At 43.6% G+C, this 18,094-nt stretch overlaps 1 protein-coding gene across 5 annotated transcripts in view; it reads right to left on the reverse strand.

Moving 5' to 3' along the window:
* The window catches only part of TMEM232 (transmembrane protein 232), a 277,979-nt gene extending 271,257 nt beyond the window's left edge, over positions 1 to 6,722 (reverse strand). For 3 of the 5 annotated variants that reach the window (XM_069592667.1, XM_069592669.1, XM_069592670.1), the window contains exon 1: positions 6,552 to 6,712. The gene's annotated coding sequence lies outside the window, so the exon portion shown is untranslated. Of the gene's footprint in view, positions 1 to 6,551 lie in introns of all 5 variants that reach the window. The other 2 variants (XM_069592668.1, XM_069592666.1) reach the window with 2 other exon arrangements.
* Positions 6,723 to 18,094: the final 11,372 nt, after the last annotated feature.

Here is an 18,094-nt window from a genome sequence, read left to right on the forward strand (position 1 = left end):
CAGATTCTTTACCACCTGAGTTGAGGGAAGCCCCATGATCAAGACAATCCCCAAAAATAGAAATGCAAAAGGCAAAAATGATTGTCTGAGGAGGCCCTACAAATAGCTGAGAAAAGAAGAGAAGCTAAAGGCAAAGGAGAAAAGGAAAAACATACTCATTTAAATACAGAGTTCCAAAGAATAGGAAGGAGAGATAAGAAAGCCTTCCTCAGTGATCAATGCAAAGAAATAGAGGGAAACAATAGAATGGGAAAGACTAGAGATCTCTTCAAGAAAATTAGATATCAAGGAAACATTTCATGCAAAGATGAGCTCAATAAAGGACAGAAATGGTATGGACCTAACAGAAGCAGAAGATATTAAGAAGAGGTGTCAAGAATACACAGAAGAACTATACAGAAATGATCTTCACAACCCAGATAATCAGGATGGTGTGATCACTCACCTAGAGCCAGACATCCTGGAATGTGAAGTCAAGTGGGTCTTAGGAAGCATCACTACGAACAAAGCCAGTGGAGGTGATGGAATTCCTGTTGAGCTGTTTCAAACCCAGATCCCCTGCATTGCAGGCAGATTCTTTACCAGCTGAGGCACCAGGGAAGTTCATGCAGCATCAAGTCGCTGGGGAGGCAACACCAGTCACTCTACCCCTTTCTTCAAGGGAGCGCTGCCAATCCAGGCTCCTCTGCATCCCTCCTCCTCCTCTCCTAAATCAGGATGCCATTATCTTCGTCTTAAATGAACACAATGACTGCTTACCTTCCAGTTTCCTTTGGATGTCTCTTCCTCTAGGCTCACCTTTTACGTGACTGCCAGAGTAACTATCCCAGACATACATTTCCTGATCATTTTTTGCTTCTTCCATCCCCACTGCTATCAAACCCAAGTGTGTGTGCCCTGCGCACATTGAGGCCAAACTGAGAAGCTTATTTTGGAGCAGAGAAAGGCTGATTGCCGGCCAGGGCATGGGGAGCTAGCCTTCATGCTCGAAAAGCCCACACTCCCCTAATTAGCACCTCCCTCGGTCTGTGCCTCAGAAGGCAGAGAGGTTGAGGATGCTAGAAGTCTTTTTCCTGCAAACAAGAAATGGGGGACACAGACGGGCTTTGTACCCAGGAGTGTCCCATAGCGTCCTGTCTGGTTTTAGCATGAGGGAAAAGGGTGGGCATGTAAAACCATGTCCCTTTGGAACTAGTTAAGAGATTAAAGACGTTTAATTTGTAAAAGAGAGTATGGGTTGGTGGGTCATCCTTGATGCCTTGTAAATATGAAATCTACATATTTTTTTAAGAACCCCTCTCCCATTTAGTTGGTACTTCTCTATGTGGAGGAAATGTCATGTTTTCCCCTTTCTTTCTTATCTGAATTTCTCCAAGGCAGAAAGGTGAAACTGCCTGAAGGCACTGACTTTTTCCTTACTTAAACACACACACACACGAAATTAGTTCCCCGAAAAGCTTGCACGGGTTGCTCTGTAGGAGGAAGAAGGCTCCTGGAGATCCTGGGGACCGTGGCAACGTCACAGAGAAGAGACCCACACAATCCCAGAGGCTACACTTCTTTTCCTACATGACAGTGGGTTCATCAACGCTCACCGATGTGCTTCCTTACCAGAAACTAAAGGAGACGGCTGCATAAACCACAGAGCTAGCCTGGGCCAGAAATGCCCAAGACAGCAACAGCACACTGACCCAAAGGTGTTCCAGCGGGACCCCAAGGGCAGAGCTGCCCACATGAGTGCCGAACGGTGGGCGCACGGCCTCCGCCTCATGACCACGTTCAGATCTCTGCCCAGAGGGGCCCCTGTGATGCTGGGCACCCTTACCACAGCTGTGAAGGAGCTCAAGGGCCCGCAGCTCCGGCTGTTTCTGAAACTCGCCGCCCCTTTGCCTGAATTCTGATGACTACACACCTCTTCCCAGGTGGGATCGGTAGTGGTAGAGAACCTGCCTGCCAATTTGGGAGATGTAAGAGACGCGGGTCCAATCCCTGGGTCGGGAAAAGTCCCCTGGAGGAGGGCATGGCCACCCACTCCAGTGTTCCTGCCTGGAGAATCCCACGGACACAGGAGCCTGGCGGGCTGTGCTCCACAGGGTCGCAGAGTCAGACAGGGCTGAAGCGGCTTAGCACCCAGTACACACACCTCTCACCTTTCAGAAAGCTTCCAGCTTCCTCCATGGGGGAGAAGAGGTCTTTAGGGCATGATCTCTCCCATCCCCATTCCTTGATCTATGAACAAATTTCCTGCTCTGCTTTGACAAACCAGGTCTCCTTCAATAGGCTTGAATGACACCAGGCAAGGGAAGGCCCTTGAAAGCTGAAACTGCAATACTCTGGCCACCTGATGAGAACTGACATTTGAAAAGACCCTGATGCTGGGATAGATTGAGGGCAGGAGGAGAAGGGGGCGACAGGATGAGATGGCTGGATGGCATCACCCACTCAGTGGACATGAGTCTGAGCAAGCTCAGGAGTTGGTGATGGACAAGGAGGCCTGGCGTGCTGCAGTCTATGAGGTCACAAAGAGTCAGACACGACTGAGCGACTGAACTGAACTGAAAGAAAGACCCTAATTGGAGTCTACCTGATCCAAGAGGATAAGTAACAGAGAGACGTTTCCCGAGACCAGACTGGAAGTTACAGGTCATTCAGAGCAAACTCCTTTATTGTAGCAGCACCCCCAGGAACACAGAAGCAACATCTGGCCACTGAGTATGGGTGGACTGGACCCCACAGCACAGCAGGGGTAGGAAAATCTTCTGCTGGCCTCACTGTGGTCCAGAAGAGACAACAAAACAGAGGAGACGCTCTGGGTGCAACACATGGCCAAACGTTCCGTGGTGCCCCTCCAGTGCTTTGCTGATACATGAGCACCCAGGACTTTTGTATAAGCCCAGGGTAGAGACAGGCTTAACAGAAACTAAGACTGCATATCCAATCAGAATAGAGGTTTGGAGGGTATACAATCAATTCAAGGACGGGAATATTTCCCGCACACATAAGTCCCTCAACTATGATTCATAACTACTTTGTGTCTTTTTATCTTTGTACCAGTAAATAAAGTACTTGACATTTTCCCAGAAATAATAAATAAATATAATCCATAATTAACATGAAATAGTAGTATTCAAAACACTGAAACCTGAAGTGGTTAAAGTATTCACATATGATTTAGAAAGCCTTGGGCAATGAGGAAAATGAAGTGAAAGGTACCATTAAGGTCTAAACATGAACTATTCTCACTCACTTCTCATCAGTCATTTATTCAGGAAACCTGCAATGAGCTGATATTTAAATGACAGTCTTGTTCTGACTTGGTTAAATATCTTAAATCTCACTTATTCGCTGAAAGGATTTTGTTCTAAAAATGAAACCAGAGAATCTCACACATGTGCCTTCAGGAAAATGAGACTTAAGAACTGACAGACTGTTTTCCCATAAATGCCCAGCTGACAGAAAATCAGAACTTGTCTTCTAATCAATGAATATCCACAAAGAATCTTCCCCCCATTCTCAATCCATGAATGTACTGATTGGTCTCTGGGGGACTTCCCCCTCTTTGGACTCTTTCCACAAAAAATACAGCCCGTGCCAAACCCTCAGTAGATTCCCCTGTAGCTTGCTATGGTTTGCATTTTCTGAAGTACAATTCCTCTGCTATTCCCAAATAAACTCAATTGCTGGCAATTCCAGCTTGCATCAGTTTACCTCTTTATTTAGGATGTTACCCAATATAGGAAGCCATTTGGCTTTGATGCAAACTATTCACATGACGAACAGCTTGTGGAAGAATGGCAAAAATGGATGCAGTTGTCCCCGAATTACTGTAGTGGATTTCCGCTGTGTGCCAGTGCCCTATAAACATCATTGACACTGCACAGAAGCTGAGTGGAGCCTTGTGGGATCCCAGGCACTGAGGCCCTTTTGGCCCCCATTTCTTGTAGGCAAGACTCCAGCCTTTAGGAGCTTCCGAGTTTCAAAGGGCAGATTCAACAGTTGCTAATCAAGGAGGACCAGCCAAGAAACCACCTGAAGCACGATTAAAGGGACCAGAGAGGTTCATCAAGATTAGGAGACCTGACACCCTGAGATGAGACCAAGGGCCTGCAAGCCCTGTTGAAGCTTCAAACCTTTGCCGCCTGATGTGAAGAGCCAACTCAGCAGAAAAGGCCCTGATGCTGGGAAAGACTGAGACAGAGACAGAAGAGGGTGGCACAGGAGGAGATGCTTGGACGGCCTCATCGACTCAATGGACGTGAGTCTGAGCAAGCTCCAGGAGATAGTGAAGGACACGGAAGCCTGGCCTGCTGCAGTCCATGGGGTCACAAAGAGCTGGACATGACTTACTGACTGAACCACAACAAAGCCTTATTCAAACCCTAATCTTGTTAGAGACCCCATCTTTGAACCATCATTATAAAACCCTTGAGAAACCTATATGCAGGTCAGGAAGCAACAGTTAGAACTGCACATGGAACAACAGACTGGCTCCAAATAGGAAAAGGAGTACGTCAAGGCTGTATATTGTCACTCTGCTTATTTAACTTATACGCAGAGTACATCATGAGAAACGCTGGACTGGAAGAAGCACAAGCTGGAATCAAGATTGCTGGGAGAAATATCAATAACCTCAGATATGCAGATGACACCACCCTTATGGCAGAAAGTGAAGAGGAACTAAAGAGCCTTTTGATGAAAGTGAAAGAGGAGAGTGAAAAAGTTGGCTTAAAGTTCAACATTCAGAAAATGAAGATCATGGCATCTGGTCCCATCACGTCATGGAAAATAGATGCGGAAACATTGGAAATAGTGTCAGACTTTATTTTGGGGGGCTCCAAAATCACTGCAGATGGTGACTGCAGCCATGAAATCAAACGACACTTACTTCTTGGAAGGAAAGTTATGACCAACCTAGATAGCATATTCAAAAGCAGAGATATTACTTTGCCAACAAAGGTCTGTCTAGTCAGGCTACTGTTTTTCCAGTGGTCATGTATGGATGTGAGAGTTGGACTATGAAGAAAGCTGAGCACCAAAGAATTGGTGCTTTTGAACTGTGGTGTTGGAGAAGACTCTTGCGAGTCCCTTGGACTGCAAGGAGATCCAACCAGTCCATTCTAAAGGAGATCAGTCCTGGGTGTTCTTTGGAGGGAATGATGCTGAAGCTGAAACTCCAGTACTTTGGCCACCTCATGCAGAGTTGACTCATTGGAAAAGACTCTGATGCTGGGAGGGATTAGGGGCAGGAGGGAGAAGGGGACGACAGAGGATGAGATGGCTGGATGGCATCACGGACTCGATGGACGTGAGTTTGAGTGAATCCTGGGAGTTGGTGATGGACAGGGAGGCCTGGTGTGCTGCAGTTCATGGGACTGTAAAGAGTTGCACACGACTGAGTGACTGGACTGAACTGAACTGAACTGATAAAACCCTTCATCAAATCCTCCTGGGTTGAAAAACAGTTTTTCAAGGCAAGAGCCGGCAGTACCCCTCCTTTGCCTGGCAAAGCAATAAACCTAGCTTTTCTACTTCACCGAAAACTCATTTCAGATTTGATTCCTCACCCATGTACAAGAGAGGCTGAGCTTTCAGTAACAGGATCTAGAGAACAGTCAGATTTAATTATGAATTAGATATGTTTCATACCTATCTGGCATAGACTAAGAATTTAAGTTTTTAACATTAATTTCTAGTGTATTTTTTTAAGCTCCAGTTGAAACAAAGTCGGAAAAGTATATTTTAAAAAACAATTTCTGAGAACTATACAAAATTATAGTAAGCCTTTGGCTTGGTAACCTGCACTAGAAAAGACAAGATTTAGGCTCTAACCTTAAGAAAGAAACAATGGTAATTAACCAAAGATAACCAAAAAGATAGAATCCACTCAGACACATTGTTGACATAAGGTGAAAAAGCAGGGGGGAGGGAAGATCCTACTATCACCTTGTGTGTTAGTTGCTCAGTCCTGTCAGACTCTTTGCAACCCCATGGACTGTAGCCCACCAGGCTCCTCTGTCCATGGGGTTCTCCAGGCAAGAATACTGGAGTGGGGTGCCATCTCCTTCTCCAACCATCACCTTACCTCTTCCTGGAAATTTTTCCTAAGAGATAACTTGTGCCCTTTTCTCAAGATTAATTGCTTTTTAAAAAATCCTTGCATTTCACATTCTCAAGGATTTTTCCCTGAACCCCTTACTCGCCAAACTTTGGAAATTTTGAAGTCTGCGAGAGGGGCGGGCGGCGCATCTCGCCAAGTCTGTTAAGGACTTCGAAACTGCCCAGAGTGGAAAGCAGCATTCCGAGCTAAGGATTCCCGCAGGACAAGGAAGTCCGAGAGCAGAGGAAACTAAAAGAATTCTCCGATTGACAGCAACGGGAAAGCTGCCCAGCATAAAGCCACGTCCCCATCCCCGGCCTTTCCGCACTCCCTGCTGCACGCTCCCCTGGGTGCCCAGGGCCCAGATGGTGAGCCTGGGCGTGGAGAGCGGCAGCGAGCGCCCCCAGCCAGCCATGGCCAAGGAACCCGAGGCGGGAAGGCTCGGTGCCCCAACCTGCGGACCTCCGGGCGGGCCCGGGGTGGCGGACGCGGCTGTAACCTCAACTTGCGAGTGACCGGAAGCAGCTCACACGGGGCTCGCGGCTGCGCGGACCGGCAGGTTGCTAAGGACGCGGTGGGAGGCACTCAGAGCCGGAAGGCCGCCAATTTAGAAACAGCTGACCAGGCTTAGCCAATCAGCGCCCGCCGGGGAGGCAGCTTTTTTAGGGTCAGCTGACCACGGCTAGCCAATGAAGGCTCGTGTGGGAAGGCAGGCCTGTTTAGGGTCAGCGGACCAGGGCTGGGCTGGAGGAAGCGAAAGCTGGAATCCTAATTGCGGGGAGAAATATCAATAACCTCAGATATGCAGATGACACCACCCTTGTGGCAGAAAGCAAAGAACTAAAGAGCCCCTTGATGAACATGAAACAGGAGAGTGAAAAACTTGGGCTAAAGCTCAACATTCAGAAAACTAAGATCATGGTATCTGATCCCATCACTTCCTGGCAAGTAAATGGGGAAACAGTGGAAACAGTGGCTGACTTTATTTTGGGGGGGCTCCAAAATCAGTACAGATGGTGATTACAGCCATGAAATTAAAAGACACTGACTCTTTGGAAGGAAAGTTATAACCAACCTAGACAGCATAAAAAGCAAAGATATAACTTTGTCAACAAAGGTCCCTCTAGTCAAGGCTATGGTTTTTCCAGTACTCATGTACCGACGTGAGAATTGGACTATACGGAAAGCTGAGTGCCGAAGAATTGATCCTTTTGAACTGTGGGGTTGGAGAAGACTCTTGAGAGTCCCTTGGACAGCAAGGAGATCCAACCCATCCATCCTAAAGGAGATCAGTCCTGGGTGTTCATTGGAAAGACTGATGTTGAAGCCGAAACCCCAGTAGTTTTGGCCACCTGATGCGAAGAGATGACTCATCTGAAAAACCTGATGGTGGGAAAGATTGAGGGCAGGAGGAGAAGGGGACGACAGAGGATGAGATGGCTGGATGGCATCATCGACTCAATGGACATGGGTTTGGGTGGACTCCGGGAGTTGGTGATGGACAGGGCGGCCTGGCATGCTGCAGTCCATGGGGTCGCAAAGAGTGGACACGACTGAGCAACTGAACTGAACTGACCAGGGCTAGCCAATCAGAGTCCGCCAAGGACATTTGGTTCAATTCAGAAGCTCAGTCCTGTTCGACTCTTCGAGACCCTATGGACTGCAGCACGCCAGGCTTCCATGTCCGTCACCAACTCCCGGAGTCCACCCAAACCCATGTCCATTGAGTCCGTGATGCCATCTAACCATCTCATCTTCTGTCGCCCCCTTTTCCTCCCACCTTCAATCCCTCCCAGCATCAAAGTCTTTTCAATGAGTCAGTTATTCGCATGAGGTGGCCAAAGTGTTGGAGTTTCAGCTTCAGTATCAGTCCTTCCAATGAACACCCAGAACTTATGTTCTTTAGAATGTACTGCTTGGATCTCCTTGCAGTCCAAGGGACTCTCAAGAGTCTTCTCCAACACCACAGTTCAAAAGTATCAATTCTTCGTGCTCAGCTTTCTTTATAGTCCAACGCTTATATCCATACATGACTACTGGAAAAACAATAGCTTTGACTAGACAGACTTTTGTTGGCAAAATAATGCCTCTGCTTTTTAATATGCTGTCTAGGTTGGTCATAACTTTCCTTCCAAAGAGTCAGTGTCTTTTAATTTCATGGCTGCAATCACCATCTGCAGTGATTTTGGAGTCCAAAAAAAGTCTGATGCTGTTTCCCCATCTCTTTGCCATGAAGTGATGGAACCATATGCCGTGATCTTAGTTTTCTGAATGTTGAGCTTTAAGCCAACTTTTTCACTCTCCTCTATCACTTTCAGCAAGAGGCTCTTTAGTTCTTCTTCACTTTCTGCCATAAGGGTCGTGTCATTTGCATATCTGAGGTTGTTGATATTTTTCTTGGCAGTCTTGATTCCAGCTTTTGCTTCATCCAGTCCAGCATTTTTCATGATATACTCTGCATATAAAAATGCTTCTCAATTAGGATCGTGGATTTTAAAGAAAGGCTTCTAGGTGGTTCTATACATACCAATATAAGGGGGGAAATTTAAACACAAAGAAATGCCTAGTTTTAAATGTAGTATCTTCCCCAAAATAGAAATTTGTATTTTTACAGAAATCTGTATGTCTAGTAATGGGTGAAGAGTTTCAAATATTCTACTAAATTTCACAAGGGTTTTATTAAGAGCAATTCTGATTCAATTTAAAGCCAAGGAACAGGGATTGTCCTGGTGAAATAAACTGCTTTAAAAAATTAAGAACTTCAAAAGAAAATTTAATCCTGATGAACTACATCAGTCCTGAATTATTTCTGTTCATAATAGGTACCAAATAAGTCTTCTAATGTTTTAAACTACATTTTGATATTTGAAACAAAAATTATTGGTCCTAATCCACAGACCACCTTAAGACTGAACTCTGAGATAAACTACCAACTTTGGGTGATTATGATTATGATGTGCCAATATAAGTTCATCAGTTGTAACAAGTTACCACTCTGATTGGAGCAGTCATGATGGGGGTGACTATCCATTAGGGGAAGTGGTGAGTGTACATGAGAAATCACTCTACCCTCCTCTTAATTTTGTTGTGAACCTAGAAATACTCTAAAAATAGTAATAATTCAGACTGCAAAAATAAAGTATTTGCAAATAATAAAAGCAATTCTGATCCCAGGCTTCTCAGAAACATATCCCCCTAATAGAGCAGTAAGTTGAGGATAAGAACAAAAGTGAAATTGAGAGACTGTAAAGGGTATTTCTTAGCAGAATCTAGAGTGCTAACTCACATAGTACATGTTTCTAAAAGAGAGAAAATACAAATAATATTTAAAAAATTAGTATGGGGGAGACTTCTCGAGACAAAAAAAGAAACTTGAAATAGCAATGTGTGTGTGTGTGTTCTAGGAGAGAGTGAAAAATGAAATGATTTTAAACTAAACTTGGAAACTAAACGGCAAGTATTAGCCAAAAAGCTTACAAAAAGGAAGCAGGCACAGAAGGGCTTGTCTTCAGTTCAGTCGCTCAGTCGTGTCCGACTCTCTGACCCCATGAATCGCAGCACGCCAGGCCTCCCTGTCCATCACCAACTCCCGGAGGTCACTCAGACTCACATCCATCGAGTCAGTGATGCCATCCAGCCATCTCATCCTCGGTCGTCCCCTTCTCCTCCTGCCTCCAATCCCTCCCAGCATCAGGGTCTTTTCCAATGAGTCAACTCTTCACATGAGGTGGCCAAAGTACTGGAGTTTCAGCTTCAGCATCATTCCTTCCAAAGAAATCCCAGAGCTGATCTCCTTCAGAATGGACTGGTTGGATCTCCTTGCAGTCCAAGGGACTCTCAAGAGTCTTCTCCAACACCACAGTTCAAAAGCATCAATTCTTCCGCGATCAGCCTTCTTCACAGTCCAACTCTCACATCCATACATGACCACAGGAAAAACCACAGCCTTGACTAGACAGACCTTAGTCAGCAAAGTAATTTCTCTGCTTTTGAATATGCTATCTAGGTTGGTCATAACTTTTCTTCCAAGGAGTAAGCGTCTTTTAATTTCATAGCTGCACTCACCATCTGCAGTGATTTTGGAGCCCCCCAAAATAAAGTCTGACACTGTTTCCACTGTTTCCCCATCTATTTCCCATGAAGTGATGGCACAGGATGCCATGATCTTCGTCTTAGTACATATTGAAACTTACTGTTAGTAAGAGTGCCTACCATATTTCAAATAAAATGAATATGTAAAGACTGCTGTGCTTAAAAATAGTTTGGTGAGTTTTTGAAGAATTTATTTCAGGAGATCTAGGAAAAATGTTAAAAGTGTAAAAAATACAAAGTGTTAAATACGTTACTTTCAAAGGAATAAAAAGCAGGTTAAAAATTATTTAATATAAAAGTCAATTGATTCTACAAATCATTTACAAAAAAAGCCACTACCCGTGGAATTCTACAGGGAAGATAACCCATGAACATGACTGTATAAGAAAGAATTCATGATCTCCCTACTTTTACACTTTAAGATTGAACCACTCAATATTAACCAAAGGAAAAATCAGTTAGACATTAATCAAAATTAAGAACTAAAAAAGGTAAAAGTTAGAAAAAAAATTGATGAGTAAGTGAGTGTGTGAAAGTGCTGGGGTCCAGCCCCGGTGGATCCAGGGAATTCGAAGGGTGGACGGCGTTGGTGTGAGAAAAGCTTATTTATTGATTGATATAAGAAATATAAGATTAGATTAGGAAGAAATAGTGTAGTAGGAAAATTAAGTGGAGAAGAGGACTGAATAGCTTGGGTTACGCGGAAGACCAATAAAATTCCAGACAAGGATCTTGCACCATCTACGTTGGGCCACCAGCACTCGCTTGAATATCTAAGGGTGCCTCACCTTAGGCTCCCTTTCTCGTGGGTCTTAACAGCCAGGGCAAGTAAGTAGACCTGGCGAGCCTCCACGCCCCAGATGGAAATTCAGCCTGAAGTTAAAGTAAAGAGGAGAGGGAGGGAAAGGGAGAGAAGAAGAGAGAGAGACACGGGGGAAACCAGTCCAGCGACTGGCTCCGTCCTCTATTGTTCAGAAGGCCTTTTATACTTTTGAAAAAACATGGAGAACAATGGGTAACACAAAGTTATGCAGCCTTAGCAGTCCAGACTCTTATCAAAACCAGGCTTTTCTCTCTGCATACCTAATTGTATACACAAGTCTTAGGTAATTTACATCATCTTCCAGCCAAAAGGTCCAATTAACATTTTACAGCCTTTTTTTCTGATAAGGGTTTTTCAACCAGAAGACTTATTTGTGTTGATCTTCCCAAGGTCTGGTGCCACTCTCAGAAAGCACTAAATAAAGTTACATTCTGACACAGCAAAGATACAGCAACTTATAACAAGTAGAGGGAGTACAGTGATTTACAGCAAAAGAGAAGCAATTATCTCAAAACTCTAGTGTTGCTAACATCAAAACTACTATGTATCTTTTTCTACATCCTGCTTACATTGAGTAACATCCTTCCAGGTACCTAAAAGATAAAGAATATGGAGGCCTGGCAGCAATCATTGAGTCAACAGTGAAAACCCTCTACCAATATAATTTTTAACTCTTTAGAAAAGGCTCTGTATCTTAAGATGCTTTTAAGCTTTGTGCCTCACGCTGTTGGGGGGCTGTAAGCAATTCACAAGCTGTAAGCGGTCTGGGGAACCTGTTAGGCAAGCTAGAGAGCTATCAGAGGGGGTTTAACTGAAACATCCCTTTCAAATGCAGAAGGCTAAAGCCCTGATTTGACTTTTTCCAGAGAATATCAGAAGAGTGGAAGAGCAGGCAGATTCTTATTTTTTGGGGGGCGGTGGATGCTCAGGAAATTCCAGGGGGAAAACCTGAGGTCTGATTAGCCTTGCCATCAGAGCTCTTGCCACATGACCTTGTCACGGGTGGAATTCCTTACGATGGCTCCCGGCATGAAAGACTCTCAGTGTGTCCGACTCTTTGCAATCCCACAGATTACACAGTCCGTGCAATTCTAAAGGCCAGAATGCTGGAGCAGGTAGCCATTCTTTTCTCAAGGGGATCTTCCCAACCTCAGAGGTCGAACCCAGGTCTCACGCATTGCAGGCAGATCCTGTACCAGCTGAGCCACAAGGGAAGTCCAGAAAGAATTGATATTGAGCCCGAAAGCAAGATGTACCTAAATAACTTAATTTTCCCTTGGCCACAAAATGAAATGGCCAAAAAGATTTTAAACGAGATGATAAGTTTATCAGCTCAGTTCAGTTCAGTCACTTAGTTGTGTCCGACTCTTTGCGACCCCATGAATCGCAGCACGCCAGGCCTCCCTGTTTATCACCATCTCCTGGAGTTCACTCAGACTCACATCCATCGAGTCCATGATGCCATCCAACCATCTCATCCTCGGTCGTCCCCTTCTCCTCCTGCCCCCAATCCCTCCCAGCATCAGAGTCTTTCCCAGTGAGTCAACTCTTCGCATGAGCTGGCCAAAGTACTGGAGTTTCAGCTTTAGCATCATTCCTTCCAAAGAACACCCAGGGCTGATCTCCTTCAGAATGGACTGGTTAGATCTCCTTGCAGTCCAAGGGACTCTCAAGAGTCTTCTCCAACACCACAGTTCAAAAGCATCAATTCTTCGGCGCTCAGCCTTCTTCACAGTCCAGCTCTCACATCCATACATGACCACAGGAAAAACCATAGCCTTGACTAGACGGACCTTTGTTGGCAAAGGAATGTCTCTGCTTTTGAATATACTATCTAGGTTGGTCATAACTTTTCTTCCAAGGAGTAAGCGTCTTTTAATTTCATGGCTGCAATCGCCATCTGCAGTGATTTTGGAGTCCCCAAAAATAAAGTCTGACACTGTTTCCACTGTTTCCCCATCTATTTCCCATGAAGTGATGGCACCAGATGCCATGATCTTCGTTTTCTGAATGTTGAGCTTTAAGCCAACTTTTTCACTCTCCTCTTTCACTTTTGTCAAGAGGCTTTTTAGTGTCTCTTCACTTTGTGCCATAAGGGTGGTGTCATCTGCATATCTGAGGTGATTGATATTTCTCCGGGCAATCTTGATTCCAGCTTGTGTCTCTTCCAGTCCAGCGTTTCTCATGATGTGCTCTGCATAGAAGTTAAATAAGCAGGGTGACAATATACAGCCTTGACGTACTCCTTTTCCTATTTGGAACCAGTCTGTTGTTCCATGTCCAGTTCTAACTGTTGCTCCCTGACCTGCATACAAATTTCTCAAGAGGCAGGTCAGGTGATCTGGTATTCCCATCTTTTTCAGAATTTTCCACAGTTTATTGTGATCCACAGAGTCAAAGGCTTTGGCATAGTCAATAAAGCAGAAATAGATGTTTTTCTGGAACTCTCTTGCTTTTTCCATGATCCAGCAGATGTTGGCAATTTGATCTCTGGTTCCTCTGCCTTTTCTAAAACCAGCTTGAACATCAGGTAGTTCACGGTTCACGTGTTGCTGAAGCCTGGCTTGGAGAATTTTGAGCATTACTTTACTAGCATGTGAGATGAGTGCAATTGTGCGGTAGTTTGAGCATTCTTTTACATTTCCTTTCCTTGGAATTGGAATGAAAACTGACCTTTTCCAGTCCTGTGGCCACTGCTGAGTTTTCCAAATTTGCTGGCATATTGAGTGCAGCACTTTCACAGCATCATCTTTCAGGATTTGAAATAGCTCAACTGGAATTCCATCATCTCCACTAGCTTTGTTCGTAGTGATGCTTTCTAAGGCCCACTTGACTTCACATTCCAAGATGTCTGGCTCTAGATTAGTGATCACATCATTATGATATATTTATAGATTTTATAATTCAAGTTAAAATAATAAAGTGTGAGAAAGTAGTAGGGCCATTTCTCAATTTTCAAAAAGGAAAGTATAATAAAGGTGTCCCACTATTGTGAGCTTGGGGAATTCAGTTAGATCCTCAACTATACATGAAATAATGGATCTCAACAAATAGAAACGTGTAACATGTTTTTGGAAGAGAACACTTAGTGGCATAAAGAAAGAAATATTCCATGAAATAAAAAAAACACTTTAGGGTTATCAAATAAATTTTATGCAAGTACACTTCAAATCCAAAAGTTTGTGAATGTGTGTGTTTGTGTTTTAGGAGAGAGTGAAAAATGAAATGTTTTTAAATTTCACTTGGAAAACTAAATGGCAAGTAGCCAAAAAGGTTACAAAGAGGAAGCAAGCACAGAAGGGCTTGTCTTAGTACATATTAAAACTTTCTGTGAGAATTATTAGTCCACATAATACATTAGAAAGAAAATATTTTAAATATCTTCAGATCCCATCCTCAAAAATTGTAGCTGCATCACAGTACCTAATTCAGTGACTCAAACATAGTGCATGCTGAATAAATAGTGTTGGGTGAATTCCTGAATAGAAATGTAGATGATTTTCATTTCATCCTGTGAGCAAATTTATTGAGTGTCGGAATTTCTGAGTGAAAATATTGATATAAATGAATGACCTGTTTGTTCTATACTTTTGTTTAGCAGAATATTTTTCCAACTCTTGAAAGTTGTCAAAGTAGTCTGCTAATCTTCACTTGTATTTTGATTCACATCTAAGTGAATAAAAAAAAATAATTAGTTGCTCAGTCGCGTCTGACTCTTTGTGACCCCATTAACTCTAGTCCACCAGTGTCCTCTGTCCATGGAATTTTCCAGGCAAGAATATGGGACTGAGTAGCCATTCCTTTCTCCAGGGGATCTTCCTGACCTAGGGATCAAACCCAGGTCTCCTGAAATGCCAGCGGATTCCTTACTCTCTGAGGTACCAGGGAAGTTCCAGGTGAATAATAATTGGACTCAAAATATTTATTAAACTATTTCATGGTTTAAATATTTCTATCATATGATTATTTTCCAAAAAACAAACCCTTCACATCTATTTACTAGGGAAGAAGTAAACATTTTAATCTATATGATTCTATTAATGTTTGTGTGAAAATGTTCCTAATTATTAATGTTTAGTGCTTACAATATATTCTATCCATTAATTGTTATATGATGGTTTAAATGTAGTGACGTCAAAATATGAACATGAATTGTTTGATAACCCTCCTTTCTAAAGAGGAAGCCAGACCCCTTGCCCTGGCATTGGATTTAGTGACTCACTTCTGGATAACAGAATGCAGCAGGAGTGATGAGGTGGGATAAGGTCATAAAAGTCTGTGCTGTGGCTTCATCTCTGCTGTCTTGGATCACTTGCTCTGAGAAGGAGTCAGCTGTCTCATTATGTGGACACTCAGAAAGTTCTATGGAGAGATGCACGTGGCAAGATATTCAGAGCCCTCGAGATATCAAACCAGCAAGAATTCCACAATCAGCCAAGCAAGCTATCTTAGAAATGGACCCTCCTGTTCCGATCAAGCCCAGTCAAATCTAAGATGACTAGACCCCAAGTTGAAGTCTTGACTGCAACTTCATGAGAGACCCTGAGCCAGAACCACTAATCTAAACCACTTTCAGATCCTCAAACTACAGAAACTCAATTCAGTTCAGTTCCGTCGCTCAGTCGTGTCTGACTCTTTGCGACCCCGTGAATCGCAGCACACCAGGCCTTCCTGTCCATCACCAACCCCCGGAGTTTACCCAAACTCACATCCATCGAGTCGGTGAGGCCGCCCAGCCATCTCGTCCTCTGTCATCCCCTTCTCCTCCTGCCCCCAATCCCTCCCAGCATCAGAGTCTTTTCCAATGAGTCAACTCTTCACATGAGCTGGCCAAAGTACTGGAGTTTCAGCTTTAGCCTCATTCCTTCGAAAGAAATCCCAGGGCTGATCTCCTTCAGAATGGACTGGCTGGATCTCCTTGCAGTCCAAGGGACTCTCAAGAGTCTTCTCCAACACCTGAGCAACGTCTTTCTTAAACTAGTTTGAAGCCTTGCATTCTGTACCTTTTCAACATTATTATTATTTCCTATGATGGAAGGGCTTTATTAGTGCTTTGCATGAATGCTGAATTGCCAGTCATGTCTGACTCTTTTAACCCCATGGACTGTACCCGCCCACCAGGCTCCTCTGTCCATGGACTCCTCCAGGCTAAAATATTGGGAGTGGGTTTCCATTTCCTCCTCCAGGCGACCTTCCCAGCCCAGGGATGGAACCCGAGTCTCCTGCATCTTCTGCACTGGCAGGTGCGTTCTTTACCGCTGAGCTGCCTGGGAAGCCTGGTAGTGCTCTAGAGACTGTTGATTAACTGCTATGGACGGATTTAATAATCTAAAAAATTTTATTGCCGTGTCCCATAACTAAATCTAGTGTATCTATTTTTTCTAAAATAATTATTTTTTCTTAGCAAAAACAAAAACCATAAAATGCTATCTTAGAACAATTAGAAAGTGGAGAATAAAAAAATTAGTAAAGCTACATCCAGACATAACATATATCCTTTTATTGTGTGTGTATCTTTATTGTTATTTTTACAAAAGTGAAATCATATCATGCACAATAGTTTTAATCTAATATGAACACATTCACTTGTCATTTACTATCTACCTCTGATGTAATTGTTCACACACGGCCTCAAGCCCTTCTCAGCTCCTTCACCACTACCACTCTAGATCAAATTACTGCTATCACTTACCTCGGCAGCTTGCAACGTCTTGCCAAGTAGAAGAGACTTTCACCTTCGCCCCAAAAGGAAGCCATGTTTCCCCTTCGAGAACATCATTAAGTTTACCCCCCCCTCTACTCTTAGAAAACCTAAGTTCTTGTCTATCACCAACAAGGCCCAGTCCAACTTGGCCCCTGTGCTCCCTTCAGCTCTCAGTGAACGCTTGCTCACTGGCTACCTAGTTTGTCATCAGACCTTATACTTAGCTCTACTTTGAAAAATTTTCTCCAAGATAGGCACACACGGCTTATCCTCTCACTTCATTTTTGTCTGTTTAAAGATTATTTCAAATTATTGGCTTCCCTGACCAGGAAATCTAAAAATTCTGCCTCTATCATTTAAGTTTAAAATATAATACACGTCATTATCTGACATTATAGATGCTTGTTTCATGATTTGACATGATAAATTTACCTGTTATTTGCCTCCCAATAAGAATGTCAGTTCAGCAATGTAGGGACTCCATATTGTTTATTCATTACTCTGTCCACATTGCTTAGAATAGTACCTGGTACAGTTAGGTGCTCGATAAATATATTTTGATTACAGAACCATATGGATGCACCATTTTAATTATTAGTAATAATTACTTGATATTTGAAATCCTAACAATTTTTCCTATTGTGAGCAATTATATCATGAATATGTCCATAAGTAAATATTTACACCCTATGTTTGTTTCCTAAGATTTAGGAGTCAAAGCTATGACTAGTTTTATACATATTTTTGATACATACTGCCAAAATTGAAGAAGGCAATGGCACCCCACTCCAGTACTCTTGCCTGGAAAATCCCATGGGCAGAGGAGCCTGGTGGGCTGCAGTCCATGGGATCGCGAAGAGTTGGACACTACTGAACGACTTCACTTTCACTTTTCACTTTCCTGCATTGGAGAAGGAAATGGCAACCCACTCCAGTGTTCTTGCCTGGAGAATCCCAGGGATGGTGGAGCCTGGTGGGTTGCCGTCTATGGGGTCGCACAGAGTCGGACACAACTGAAGCGACTTAGCAGCAGCAGCCAAAATGCCCTCTATCGAAAAGTTGTTATATTTTAGGACTTCCCTGGTGGTGGAAGGGCTAAGACTCCAAGCTCCTGATGCAAATAGCCCAGGTTCAATCTCAGGTCAGGAAACTAGCTCCTACATACCACAACTAAAAATCCTGCATGCCTCAACAAAGATCAAAGATCCCACACCCCGAAAATAAGACTTAGAACAGCCAAATAAATTTTAAAAACACATAAGTTGTTTTCTTGCCTGGAAAATTCTATGGACAGAGGAGCCTGGTGAGTATAGTCCATGGGGTCACAAGAGTTGGACACGACTGGACAATTGAGCCTGTGTGCACACACACACACACA

This window comes from Ovis canadensis, chromosome 5 (assembly GCF_042477335.2).
Source record: "Ovis canadensis isolate MfBH-ARS-UI-01 breed Bighorn chromosome 5, ARS-UI_OviCan_v2, whole genome shotgun sequence".
NCBI classification, from domain to species: Eukaryota; Metazoa; Chordata; class Mammalia; order Artiodactyla; family Bovidae; genus Ovis; species Ovis canadensis.